At 38.6% G+C, this 13,249-nt stretch overlaps 1 protein-coding gene across 5 annotated transcripts in view; it reads right to left on the reverse strand.

The window, feature by feature from the left end:
- Positions 1-13,249, reverse strand: part of EXOC6B (exocyst complex component 6B) — a 742,202-nt gene that overhangs the window by 88,474 nt on the left and 640,479 nt on the right. The gene's annotated exons all lie outside the window — the stretch shown is intronic.

Consider the following 13,249-nt stretch of genomic DNA (forward strand, 5'->3'; position numbering starts at 1 on the left):
GTTGTGAGGAATGAATGAATAATACACATTAAGCACACTGACAAAAAAATCACCTATCAGGGAGGGAGGGGAGAATGGTTTGAAAAACAACCCATTGGGCACTATGCTCACTACCTGGGTGATGGGATCATCTGTGCCCCAACCCTCAGCATCATACAATATACCCATGTAATAAACCAACACATGCAACCCTTAATCTATAATAAAAGTTGAAAAACAAATCACAGATCGCAGTACTAGAAAGGAGCTTTAGAAGTAATATGCTTCACTTACATTTGGAAACTGCAGCGGGTTGAATGGTGACCCTCAAAAAAATATATCCAATCTATAAGGAACTTGAATTTATGAGCAAAAAATAAACAACCCCATTAAAAAGCAGGCAAAGACCATAGACACTTTTCAGAAAAAGACATACATGTGGCCAAAAAGCATATGAAAAAATGCTCAACATCACCAATCATCTGAGGAATGCAAATCAAAACCATGAGATACCATCTCACACCAGCCAGAATGGCTATTACTAGAAAGTCAAAAAATAACAGACGCTGGTGAGGATGCAGAGAAAAAGAAATGTGTATACACTGCTGTGGGAATGTAAATTAGTTCAGCCATTGCAGAAAGCAGTTTGGTGATGTCTGAAAGAACTTAAAACAGAATTGCCATTTGACCCAGCAATCCCATTGTCAGGTATATACCCAAAGGAATGTAAATCATTCTACCATAAAGACACACACATGAGTATGTTTATCAGAGCACTATTCACAATAGCAAAGCCATGGAATCAACCTAAATGCCCATCAATGGTAGGCTGGATAAGGGAATTGTGGTACATATACACCATGGAATACTATGCAGCCATAAAAAAGAATGAGATCATGCCCTTTGCTGCAACATGGATGGAGCTGGAAGCTATTATCCTAAGTGGGCTAACACAAGAACAGAAAACCAAATACCACGTTTTCACATTTATAAGTGGAAGCGAAACACTGAGTACATTTGAACACAAAAAAGGGAACAACCGTCACTGGGGCCTACTCCAGAGTGGAGGGTAGGAAAAGGATGAGGACTGAAGAACTGCCTATCAGCTACTATGCTTGAGTGACAAAAAAATCTGCACACCAAACCCCTATGACATGCAATTTACGTATACAACAAACCTGCACACATACCCTTGAACCTAAAATAAAAGTTAAAGAAAAAGGTATGTCCAAATCTTAATCCTGAGTACTTAGGAATGTGACCTTATTTGGTATAAGGGTCTTTGAAATAATCCTGGATTAACTGAATGGATCCCTAAACCCAATGACGAGTATCCTTAAAAGAGGCAGAAGAGTAGAAGACGTGAGGAGAAGACAGAGGTAGAGAATGGAATTATGTAAATCACAAGCCAAGGAATTCCAAGAACCATTAGATGCTGGAAGAGAAAAGGAAAGAGTCTCCCTTAGAGCCTTCAGAAGGACCACAGCTCTGCGAATGCCTTGATTTCAGATTTCTGGCTTCCAGACCTGTGAGAGAATAAATTTCTTTTGTTTTAACCCACCAAGTTTATAGTAATTTTGTTATAATAGCCACAGGAAACTAATACAGATTTGGTTAACTATAAGATAAGTGCTATTGTAATAAATACCTAAACATGTAGAAATGGCTATGGAATTGGAGAATGGGCAGAGGCTGGTAAACTTTTGAGGCAAATGATTGAAAAAGCCTACGTTGAAGATATTGTTGGTAGAAATATATACAAACATTAAATGCAATTCAGGACCAGGTGTGGTGTCTCATACTTATAATCCTAGTTACTTTGGGAGGCCAAGAAGGGTGGATCACTTGAGCCCAGGAGTTTGAGATCAGCCTGGGCAACATGGCAAAACTCCATCTCTACAAAAAAAATTTTTTTTTAATTAGCCAGGCATGGTGGCATGTGTCTGTAGTCCCAGCTACTTGGGAGGCTAAGATAAGAGGACACCTAGGCTGGTTGACGGCGAGGGGGGTGGGCATCGAGGCTGCTGTGAGCCATGACTGCACCACTGTACTCAGCCTAGGCAATAGAGTGAGACCCTGTCTCCAAAAAAAAAAATTAAAAAATAAAAATAAAAAATAAAAAAGAAAAGGAAAAATGACAATTCTGGTGAGGGCTCAGAAATAATTGAGCCCTGGTAGAGAAAGATTCTATCATCTTAGAAAATGCATAGTAACATCACGAAGAGAATGGTTGGTAGAAATATAAACATTAAAGGTGCTCTGGTGAGGTCTCAGAAGGAAATGAAGAACATGTTACTGGAAACTGAAGGAAAAGTGATCTTTGTTACATAGTGACAGAAAACTCGGCTGAATTGTGTTTTACAGTTGAGTAGAAAGTAGAGCTTGTAAGCAATGAATTTGAAAAGAGATAAATTGAAAAAGGAAATATTAGGCAGAAAGAAACAAATACTTGATGATTTGGAGGGTTCTTGGCCTATACAGATTACAAAGAATGCCAAAATTAGGAAACTTACTCTTAAGGAAAGTATGCTCTGGCTATCAAGCCAAGGGTGTGGCTGGCCAACCTTTCGCTGAAGAGACTCGGCATGTCACACATTTATCCACTCAACCATCTCAGCAGAAGCCAAAAACAGAGATGGGGCTACACGGTAAAGACCTATATAGGAGCCTTCTGTCTAATGGCATGGATTTATGTGACATATACAGGACACCTACAAGGTTTTAAGGAATGTTTATCAGTAGAAATACTGCCAGCTTAGACTAAAAAGGACAGAGACAAGAGAAAGTGAAGGAGTGCTGTTGGACTTAAAATTCTGTAAGCAGAAAAATGGGATGATAAAGCTACTTAGCTGCAAATATGTACTACCCTTCAGGAAAAGGAAAGGATGACTTCTAAGTCAGAGCCATGGGTGCAGAAGTAGATGCTGATGAAGCCACCACAGGCCTGGAGGGCAGTGCCAAGAGCTATAGATGATTAGTTCCAGGCCTTGAAATCTAATGTAAATTGCCTCGCTGGATTCAAACTTGCTTGGAACTGGTGGCTCCTTTATTCCCTCAGTTTCTCTCTTTTGGAATGAAAATGTCTATTGTATCCCTATGCCACCACCGTATTTTGGAAACAGATCATTTCTTTTCTAAGTTGACAGTTTCACAGATAAAGAAGAATTTTGCCCCAGGGTGGATCATACCCAGAGGATAACCCATATCTGATTAGATGATTTAGATGATGAAATGCAGGACTTCTGAGCTGATGATATTTAGCTGATGATATTTAGAGTTAATGCAATAATGGATTGAGACTTCTGGGGATGTGGGGAAAGATTGAACATGTTTTGCATGTAGGATAAATGTTAATTTTTGAGAGCCAGAGGATAAACTACAGTTGGTTGGATGGTGATACCAAAAATGATTTGTCTAAGTCCTAACCTCAGGTATCTGTGAATGTGAGCTTATTTGGAAAAAGGATCTTTTTAGATGTAATTCAGTCAAGGATCTCAAGGTGACACCATTCTGGATCAACTGGGTAGGCCCTAATTGAATAACAAAAGTCCTTATAAGAGAAAGAAGAGAAGACATGAGGAAAAGAGGTCATGTAAAGATGGAGGGAGAGATTGGAGTTATACAAAGCCACAAATCAGGGAGCTCATAGGGCCACCAGAAGCTGAAGGCAAGGAAGGATTCTCCCCTAGAGGCTTTGGAGGGAGCACAGCCCTTCTTACATCTTGACTGTGGTTGCCAGAACTGTTAGAAATAAAATTCTTGTTTTAAGCCATGAATTTTATAAGTAATTGATTATGGCAGCCACAGGAAAGTAATATCGCAATGAAGATATTATCAAATCATTTTGCAGATAGAGTAATTAAAGTTTAGAAAACTTAAGTGACTTCAGTACATAGAAAAAGCATGAAATAGCTGATCTTTGCAACTGCTGCTTCGGGGTAGAATGAAAAGACACTGGAATGGGAATTAGATTAGAGTTCTAGCTCTGGCTTTAACTGTGTGACTGGGCAGATCACAAATTCTCTGGGCATTAGTTGCTACTTCTGTAAAGCTGAGAGAAGTAGTGAGTACAGGTAAGTATAGTTTAAAACTGGCTGATCATCTGAATCATGTTGGAGGCTTACTTGCAACTATAGATTCTCAGCACTCATCACACTGCCCCTACTTCTAACCTGCTAAATCAGAATCACTGCAGCTCTGAAATCTATTTTTAAATAGCTGCAAGGTAATTCAAGATTAACCAAGTTTGGGAATCACAGAGCTATATGATTACTGAATTCCTGCTAGTGCTAAATTTTATATTTGGCATTAGAGACATATTCTCATAATTTTCAGCACTTAAATATTTGCATGGCTTGGACTGTGTATTGTATGAACACAAGGAGTCTGAATGTAAAAGCAAATATCTGGAATCTATTTATTCCAGGTTCCAGGGGCATGGAATTTGGGCGTAAAGTAACCCTCAATATCCTTTGTTCTGCACAAGCAGTCACTGTCCCTAGGCTGACTCCCTCCTGCCCCATCTCATCATATTCTGGGAACAAAATGACTGTGCAAAGTGTTTTCTCCCCACAAATAGAATGCACATATGTGACATGACACAGGCCAGGTGAAACAGGTATTGTTCAAAGTGTTTGAGTATAAACCAGTCCTAACATGGATTTGCCACATCTGAGAATAATATTCACAAAATCTTTTCCATGTTTTAGAAGTCATGCAGCTTAAAAAAAAAAAACAAAAAAACCATATCTTTGTTTCTTAGCAAAGGCTCTGTTTGACTAAATAAGTGAAAAAAAAACAACTCTGTTTGACTAAATAAGTGAAAAAAATGCTTAGGTTATCTTCTTGGCTCTCAGATTAACCTTTTTCTCCCCTGAATTTAATCTCAAACAGACAATATTAGAATTGGATAAATTACGTTTGTTTTAGAGCCTAAATTTAATCATCAAAATTAATTGATCCTGAGTAAGCCCAATCTTAGCAGAATGAAAAACCACTATTAATCTTTGGTCATTAAATCAATACTAAAGGCAATGTATTATTCTAATGTTTACCATTAGCTGAATGCAGTGTGTTAACAAGGGCTGTTAACACATAAAGCTTGAATTACATGTCTGTCAGCTATCAGAATATCCTTATGGAGACAGGATTTGTGAATTCTTCAGAATCAGTATGACTTAGAAAGATCAATGAAACACTGATGCCCTCCTATTCTGAGGAAGATCAAAGCAGGAGTTATTTTTTTCTGTTCATTTCAAACCACCCAATTTCCCAGGACTGGGCTTGTCAACCATAGCCTACACAGCCACAGGATAGTACAGAGTTGATGGGAGGAAGTCACATGGTCCCAGACAGTTTTCTAGTTCCTACAACTCCAGTCTCTTTGGAGAGTTGGAGTTAAATGGGCACAGAAATATCTCAATCAAGTGGCTCTCATGATTCTGTTTTTAAGTCCTGCAAAAAGGACACTCTCTGGGAACTTCCAACCTGAAGTTTTTAGGAGGAAATTGGCTTACTCACTAAAATTCACAGTCTTGTAAGTAATTTAAGGCTACAAGCCTATTATGATTAGATTCTTAACACATCCTTTGAAGCTAGATGGCCCACTATTCTCGTAATTATTTCTTTTCAAACTCTCAGACTAGTCTGACAGAGACAGCAAGAAAATAGGGTCTTTATGTAAAGTCAAGCGTGAACAGTACTGGAGCATTCCTTACCTCTCTCATTCGACTGTGAGCTCCTTACAGTAGGGTTTATGTTTGTTTTATCTTGATGTTCTCAGCACTTTGTCCAGGGCTCAACATGGAATAGGCGCTTTATGAATGTTTTTATTTTTATCTTTGAGACAGGGTTGCACTCTGTCATCCAGGCTGGACTGCAGTGGCACAGTCACAGCTCATTGCAGCCTTGACCTTGGGGACTCAAGCGGTCCTCTCACCTTAGCCTCCTGAGTAGCTGGGACTACAGGTAGGAACCACCACTCCTGGTTAATTTTTTTTTTTTTTGTAGAGATGAGGGTCTCCCTATGTTGCCTGGCTCAAGTGATCCTCCTGCCTTAGCCACTCAAAATGCTGGGATTATAGGCATGAGCCACCACACCAGGCCCTATGAATGCTTTTACAGTAAACAAATGAGTAATTATAATAATAATAAAAGATTTTAGAAGGCCCAAATACAGACAAAGACAGCAATTATTCCATTAAGAACTTTAAACTTGGCTTTTCTTGTCATTGTGCCTGTTACTGCTTCCTAACCATCCCTGCTAACATTAATTCAAAAAATTTCAAACATACAGAAACTTGAAATAATTTAACAGTGAACATCCATACACTCACCTTCTAAATTCTACAATTTGTATTTTACTATATTTGTTTTTTCATTATATATATATATATTTTTTTCAACTATACTTTGACATATTTTGAAGTTGTAGATGATTTTATCGTGGTATCATTAACCAGAGTTCAATACTTGCATACAGTTGTACTTTTTATTTTGAGGTAACATTTATATATAATGAATGCACAAATCTTAAGTGTACAGTTTAGATGTGCTCTGACAAATGCATACACTGATGTAACCCAAACTCCTATGAAGATAGAATATTTTCATCACCCAGTACCACCCCTCAGAGGCAACACTGTTTTGATTTTTTTCCAGCCTAGATTAGTTTTGTTTGATCTATAAATTACAGATTGTCACCTGTAAAATTTCACATAAACGAGAGCATAAAATATGTTCTCTTTTGCGTATTTCTTTTATTCAGTATGTTTTAGAGATGTATCTGTGTTGCTGTGTGTATCAGTAGTTATTTTCTTTTTACTGAAGAATAGTATTCAATTGTTAAATATACTACAATTTGTTTATCCATTCTCCTATTCATGAACTCTTGGGATCTTTCATCTTCTTTAAATTACTAATGCAGTTGCTATGAACATTCTTTTACAAGTCTTTTCGTAGACATATATTTTTATCTTGGATAAACACCTATGATTGGATTTGCTGAGTTATACGGTTAAGTACCTGTTTACTTTCGTAAGAAACTGCCAAACCATTTTCCATAGCAGTTATACCATTTTATATGCCCATCAATGATGTATGAGAGTTCTAATTGGGTTGCTCTTATTAGCCATTTTTTTACTGAATAATTCAACTAGCATGCCATGCTGCATTTTTTGCTTTCAAAGTGTAGCAGTGCAGCCATGCACAGTGGCTCACACTGGTAATCCCAGCACTTTGAGAAGCTGAGGCAGACAAATCACTTAAGCCCAAGAGTTTGAGACCAGCCTAGGCAACATGGTGAAACCTTCTTTCTACAAAAAAAAAAAAAAATACAAAAATTAGCCAGGCATGGTGGTACACACCTGTAGTCCCAGCTACTCAGGAGGCTGAGGTGTGAGGATCACTTGAGCCCAGAAGGTCAAGGCTGCAGTGAGCCATGATCACACCACTGTATTCCAACCTGAGTGACATAGTGAGAATCTGTCGGGGAGAGGAGGGGAGGGGAGGGGAGGGGAGGGGAGGGGAGGGGAGGGGAAAGGAAAGGAGAAAGGAGAGGAGAGAAGAGAGGAAAGGAAAAGGAGAGAGGAGAGAGGAGAGGAATGTAATGTAGCAGTGATTGAGATCCCTCTTCATGTTTATAGATAATAAAGTTTATATAAAATAATAAGCAGTCACTAGTCACTTTAATTATATATTGTAGAAATGCAGTTATATGAAGGGAAATTGAACTATGTGTATATCTAAGGGGAGTGCTATTGTCCATGGAGACTGTTGGACTTCCAGCGATATCACAGGGTGGGGCAAGGCTGATTAGGGCATTAAGAAAATATGTAACCTAATTCTAAAAATCCATGGTTTGTAGCCAGCCTGTAGGATAACAGAAGTTGTATCCAGTTTTTATTGTGCAAGGCAACAATTATGAGCAGAGTGTCATTAGCACAACCTCTGTGAAGTAGTAAGAAACTGATTTAAAATATATCACCACACAGATCAAGTTCAAAGATTCCCTTTTCCTGCCCCATGGCCAATAATCTAGACAGGATTTCAAACACCCTGAAATTGTAATGGAAAAAAACATCATATAAAACACAGGCTCCAGAAGATTTCACCAAGGGAAATGGGATAGTAAAAAAGAGCCAACCAGATCATTTGATAAGAGAACAGAGAAGATTTTGGCAATTTCCTTGTAATAGCTGCAATTCTTGGTAACTTAATCCTTGAAAGGATGGTAAGGGGAAGCTATTCCCATATGCAGGAGGGGATTCCAGCAGAATTCCTATTAGGGAGACTATCCACCAAAATTGAGGTCTTATTTTCTATCTGGTGATAACTACAGAATTTCTTTTCCCTAAACCATTGACTTAGAAATATGAAAGTTACTAAATATATCCAGTTTAGAACTATTATAATTCTGGTTACTCTGCATGTGTCTGTTGCATGACATCTGTGATATCATGAACTCCCTCTGTCTGTTCTTCAGAGACATGGAAAGATGAATAAAGAGTTTATGTTGACAAGGACTATAAACTAAGCAGTTCCAAACACACTCCCGCAGGCTCCCAGAATACAAAGAAAAAAGTAATCACTCCAAATGACCCCCAACTATTTAGAATTTCATACCATCAAGTCAGATGAAGCAAAATTGTTACCACCTGTAAAGATTCAAAGAAATACAAAAATCACTAAGAAGAAGGAAAAAAAAGTGGCAGATGTGCTTGGAGGGAGGTGGAATAAGTAGAACATGCTTGGAGCACCCCCTCCAGGGAACTTGTGATCATATCAGACACTGAGAAGTCCTGCCAGATTGGAAAGTAATAAAACAACATGCCATATCTATTCTTTTCATACTTATAATTTTAAAGAAAAGTTTATTAAAATATATAGATCTTTTAGAATCATAGAGCTGAAGGCTGGAAGAAGTTTGAGTTTGTCTACTAAGAAAATCACAGACTTTTAGCTTTGGAAGAGACCTTGGAAATCATTTAGTATAATTTGCTACACAATATAAAACACCCCTTGCAAATGTGAATCTGTTTTCTGCTGGCATACCTCTAGTTATAGGAAATAGAGCCTGTTCCAAATTCTGAGAACTCCAGCTATTGTCAAGTTTTTTTCTCTTATACTGAAGCTATCTGCTTTCCTTTAACTTCGAATCACAGGTTCTAGTTAGCAACACAAAAGTAAGTACACTCATATAGTTCTCTATAAGTTAGATTTTCATATATTTGAGGGTGGATATTATAAATCTACCAATCTTCTCTTTTTTCAGGCTGAAATAGCCCTAGTTCTTTTAACAAGGTTTCTAGACCTCTTGCCAACCTGGTTAACTTTTTCTTCTAATGTACGTTAGCAGAGTCTTCCTTCAAATATAATGCTCCAAATGAAACGCAATGCCTTAGGTATGGACTTATTATCATAGCTAACTGCCTCCAGTTACAGCTGATGAAAGAGATGCCCAGGAAGGTTAGATTACTTGCTCACATTTACACAGCCAGGTAGTGGCAGAGATAGAAAATAGGACATAGATCTCCTGATTCTCAGCTAGTATTCTTTCCCTATATCACACTGAAAATAACCTATCAGTTAGAAAAAAATCTGAATTTGTCTTTTTCAATATGGATTACAGAGTTTTTATGATGACAAAGGGATTAATGAAAAATAATGAGTCTTAGGATCAAGAACTTCCTTCTCCTAGACCAGCTTAATTCCTTTGCTTGGGTCTCCATTCCTGCCCACAAAGGAAAACAAGATATATCTCAGGTAACCTCTCTGTGTAAAGGTCTTAAAGGATCTAGTAGGAGAGGATCAAAGCATATGAGTGGCTTCTGGTCTTTGTTTAAGAGGCCCAGTACTACAGTCCAGACAGGTTCTCTGCACCTCCTAGCTGAAATCTCAAACTTACCGAGGCAACAGTATCCCCTGACATTAAAGACAGCTTACAAATAATAAAGAAATTCAGTCTACAGACATACCACCCTGAACGTGCTCAATCTCATCTGATTTCAGAAGAAATTCAAAGCACTAAATATTGGTCTGAGTTGTGATGGGGAGGGGAAGTCTTGGCTTATAAGGTATACGCACCTCTTAATCTGAATTTTGAATATAAAATGTATAGAGCAAAGGTGTAGAATGAAGCAACGTATATTACCTCTGGGGCAATAGTTAAAATCAAGTTCAAGAGCACTGAGCAAAATAGCATTCTGGTTTCATACTGGCTGAGATTTGACTTAGGTGAGTTCACTGTGTATCTTTCCCACCTCCTATAAGTTTTAGATTCACTTTCAAAATACAGACTGCAAATCAACAAGACAAAAGGCATTGAGAATTCAAATTAACAAAAAAGAGAATAAGGCCTGCCTTAAAGAAATTCAACAACTAATAATAAACAAGCCACACTGATATTAGAAAATGGATAAACAGAATATAGCCATACCTAACACTGAAGATTGTCCTCCGGAAGCAAGATCCAAAGTTGGGTGGACAATTTAGAAACAGAACTAATTTTTGATATCAGATTGGAAATTCCATGAAAGTCTCACAATACAAAAGATACAGGAATTCCTCTTTTGTCAATGGACTAAACCTGCCCTGTGAAATTAACTGGCTCCCAGAGTGAGCTGGTCTGGATAACGACCTACTAGAGTAGGTTAACAACAGGATAGCAGCCAGTGTCAGACCTGGCCTGCATGTCTCTGTATGGTCAGCTGTGTAGTACTTTGACTATGATATACCTGAACTTTCCATGACTGAAGATAGGTTGCTGGGAACAGACTATGCTCCATGGCCAAAAGTGATATTCAATCCTTATTTGTTTGGGAGTAGGGCACTGCTATGTTTGGAGTAGAATATGAAAAGAACAACTGAGAAAGGGGTGGGGCAAGCCACATTGTCCTTCCACTCCTGCCACTGTGTAGACTAGTAAGCAGAAAACTATTATGCTGGACACAAGCCAGTCTTATCCCCAGAGCAATGAATTTTACAAGCCAAATAATAAATAGAAACTAAACCTAGGAATGCTGAGTCCACTGAGAAATCCAAAAGAGAAATATCAATTGTCAATTCTTTCCCAAAGGGGTTGGAAGGAGAGGTTGAATAAAGCAATTCTATAAAGTGCAATCCAAAAGCCCTCATTGTTCACTGTATGGTTAGTCATAATGGCGGGAGTGGTCTTATCCTGTTATGCTGGAAAATTAGCTAGAAGAAGATAAAGTCACAGCCATAGCCACAGCCACTAAATAAAGTAAATAAATACTATATCCATACAGCAGAATATCCAGACAATGTATAGTCTCCCTGTTCTCAGCCACTCCTGCAAAGGGTAATTCTCTTCAGCTTCTGCTACAGACACTATAGTAAAGCATTCTGATAGGCAGGCAGACAGATAGGCAGGCAGAATGCTATGAAGATTCTGAAAGGAGTTTGCTTAGAATACCACAGAGTTGGCTGATATTTCAATGGCATAAGACATTTTACTTCCTTTTTCTGAATTAAAGAATGGGCCTACATCCAAGTATATAAAAAAAGATAATGAACCAATACAGAGCAGATGTCATATACTGTGTGCTCATCTAAACCATGTTGATCTTTCCCGCCTATAGAGCTGAAGACTGTCATTCCATCCATTGAATGAGAACAATGTTAAAGACACTCATGGGACACTGAGTCTATTGTTTCTATACTCAACATTGACACTATTCCTTCCTTTGTTCTCTTACTATAAACATATACCTTGAGGCTGGGCGCAGTGCCCAGCACTTTGGGAGGCCAAGGCGGGCAAATTACCTGAGGTCAGGAGTTTGAGACTAACCTGGCCAGTATGGTGAAACCCCGTCTTTACAAAAATACAACAATTAGCTGGGCGTGATGGTGGGTGCCTGTAATCCCAGCTACTTGGGAGGCTGAGGCAGGAGAATTGCTTGAACCTGTGAGGCAGAGGTTGCAGTGAGCGAAGATCACATCATTGCACTCTAGCCTGGGTGACAAGAGCAAAACTCTGTCTCAAAAAATAAATAAATAAATAAAATAAACCAATGTATACCACAATAGGGTTTGACTCTGTGTCCCCACCCAAATCTCACTTTGAATTGTAATAATCCCCATGTGTCAAGGGTGGGACCAGGTGGAGGTAACTGAATCATGGGGCAGTTTTTCCATGCTGTTCTCATGATAATGAGTGAGTCTCACAAAATCTGATGATTTTATAAGCATCTGGCATTTACCCTGCTGGCTCTCATTCTCTCTCCTGCCACCCTGTGAAGAGGTGCTTCCTGCCATGATTTTAAGTTTCCTGAGGCTTCCTCAGCCATGCTGAACTGTGAGTCAAATTAAACCTCTTCTTTATGAATTACCCAGTCTCAGGTATGTCCTTACAGCAGCATGAAAATGGACTAACTAATACAGTAAATTGGCACCACAGAGAGGGGGGTGCTGCTATAAAGATACCTGAAAATGTGGAAGTGACTTTGGAACTGGATAACAGGCAGAGGTTGTAATAGTTTGGAGGGCTTAGAAGAAGACAAGAAGATGTGAAACGTTTGGAACTTCCTAGAGACTTGTTGAATGGTTTTGACTAAAATGTTGATAGTGATATGAACAATGAAGTCCAGGCTGAGATGGTCTCAGATGGAGATGAGGAACTTTTTGGGAATTGGAGCAAAGGTGACTCTTACTATGCTTTAGCAAAGAGTCTGGCAGCATTTTTGCCTTTGCCCTAGACATCCGTGGAACTTTGAACTTGAGAAAGATAATTTAGGGTATCCAGTAGACGACATTTCTAAGAAATTTCACTTGGGGTCATCTCAACAAATAAAAACTGATATGCATCAAGACAAAATGATTCAGTGAATCAGTCATTCTACTTCTAGGTATACTCCTAGGTAAAACTCACCAAGGAACACTCGTATATATACACAAGGAAACAAACATAAGAATGTTCTGTGAAGTACTATTTGTAACAGCAACAAAAATGGGAATATCTTGAATATTTATTAATAGAAGAAATGACAATAAAATGTGACATATTAATATACTGGAAGACGATACAACACATAAAAGGTTTTGGAATTTGTTTTGCTTGGTTTTTTGTTTTTGAGACAGAGTCTTGCTCTGTTGCCCAAGCTAGCGTGCAATGGCATGATCTCAGCTCACTGCAACCTCCACCTCCTGGGTTCAAGCAATTCTCACGCCTCAGCCTCTCAAGTAGCTGGGACTACAGGCATGTACCACCACACCCAGCTAATTTTTGTATTTGTAGTATAGACAAGGTTTT

This window comes from Aotus nancymaae, unplaced genomic scaffold (assembly GCF_030222135.1).
Source record: "Aotus nancymaae isolate 86718 unplaced genomic scaffold, 86718_ANA_hifiasm-v0.15.2.pri h1tg000057l, whole genome shotgun sequence".
In the NCBI taxonomy this organism is placed as follows: Eukaryota; Metazoa; Chordata; class Mammalia; order Primates; family Aotidae; genus Aotus; species Aotus nancymaae.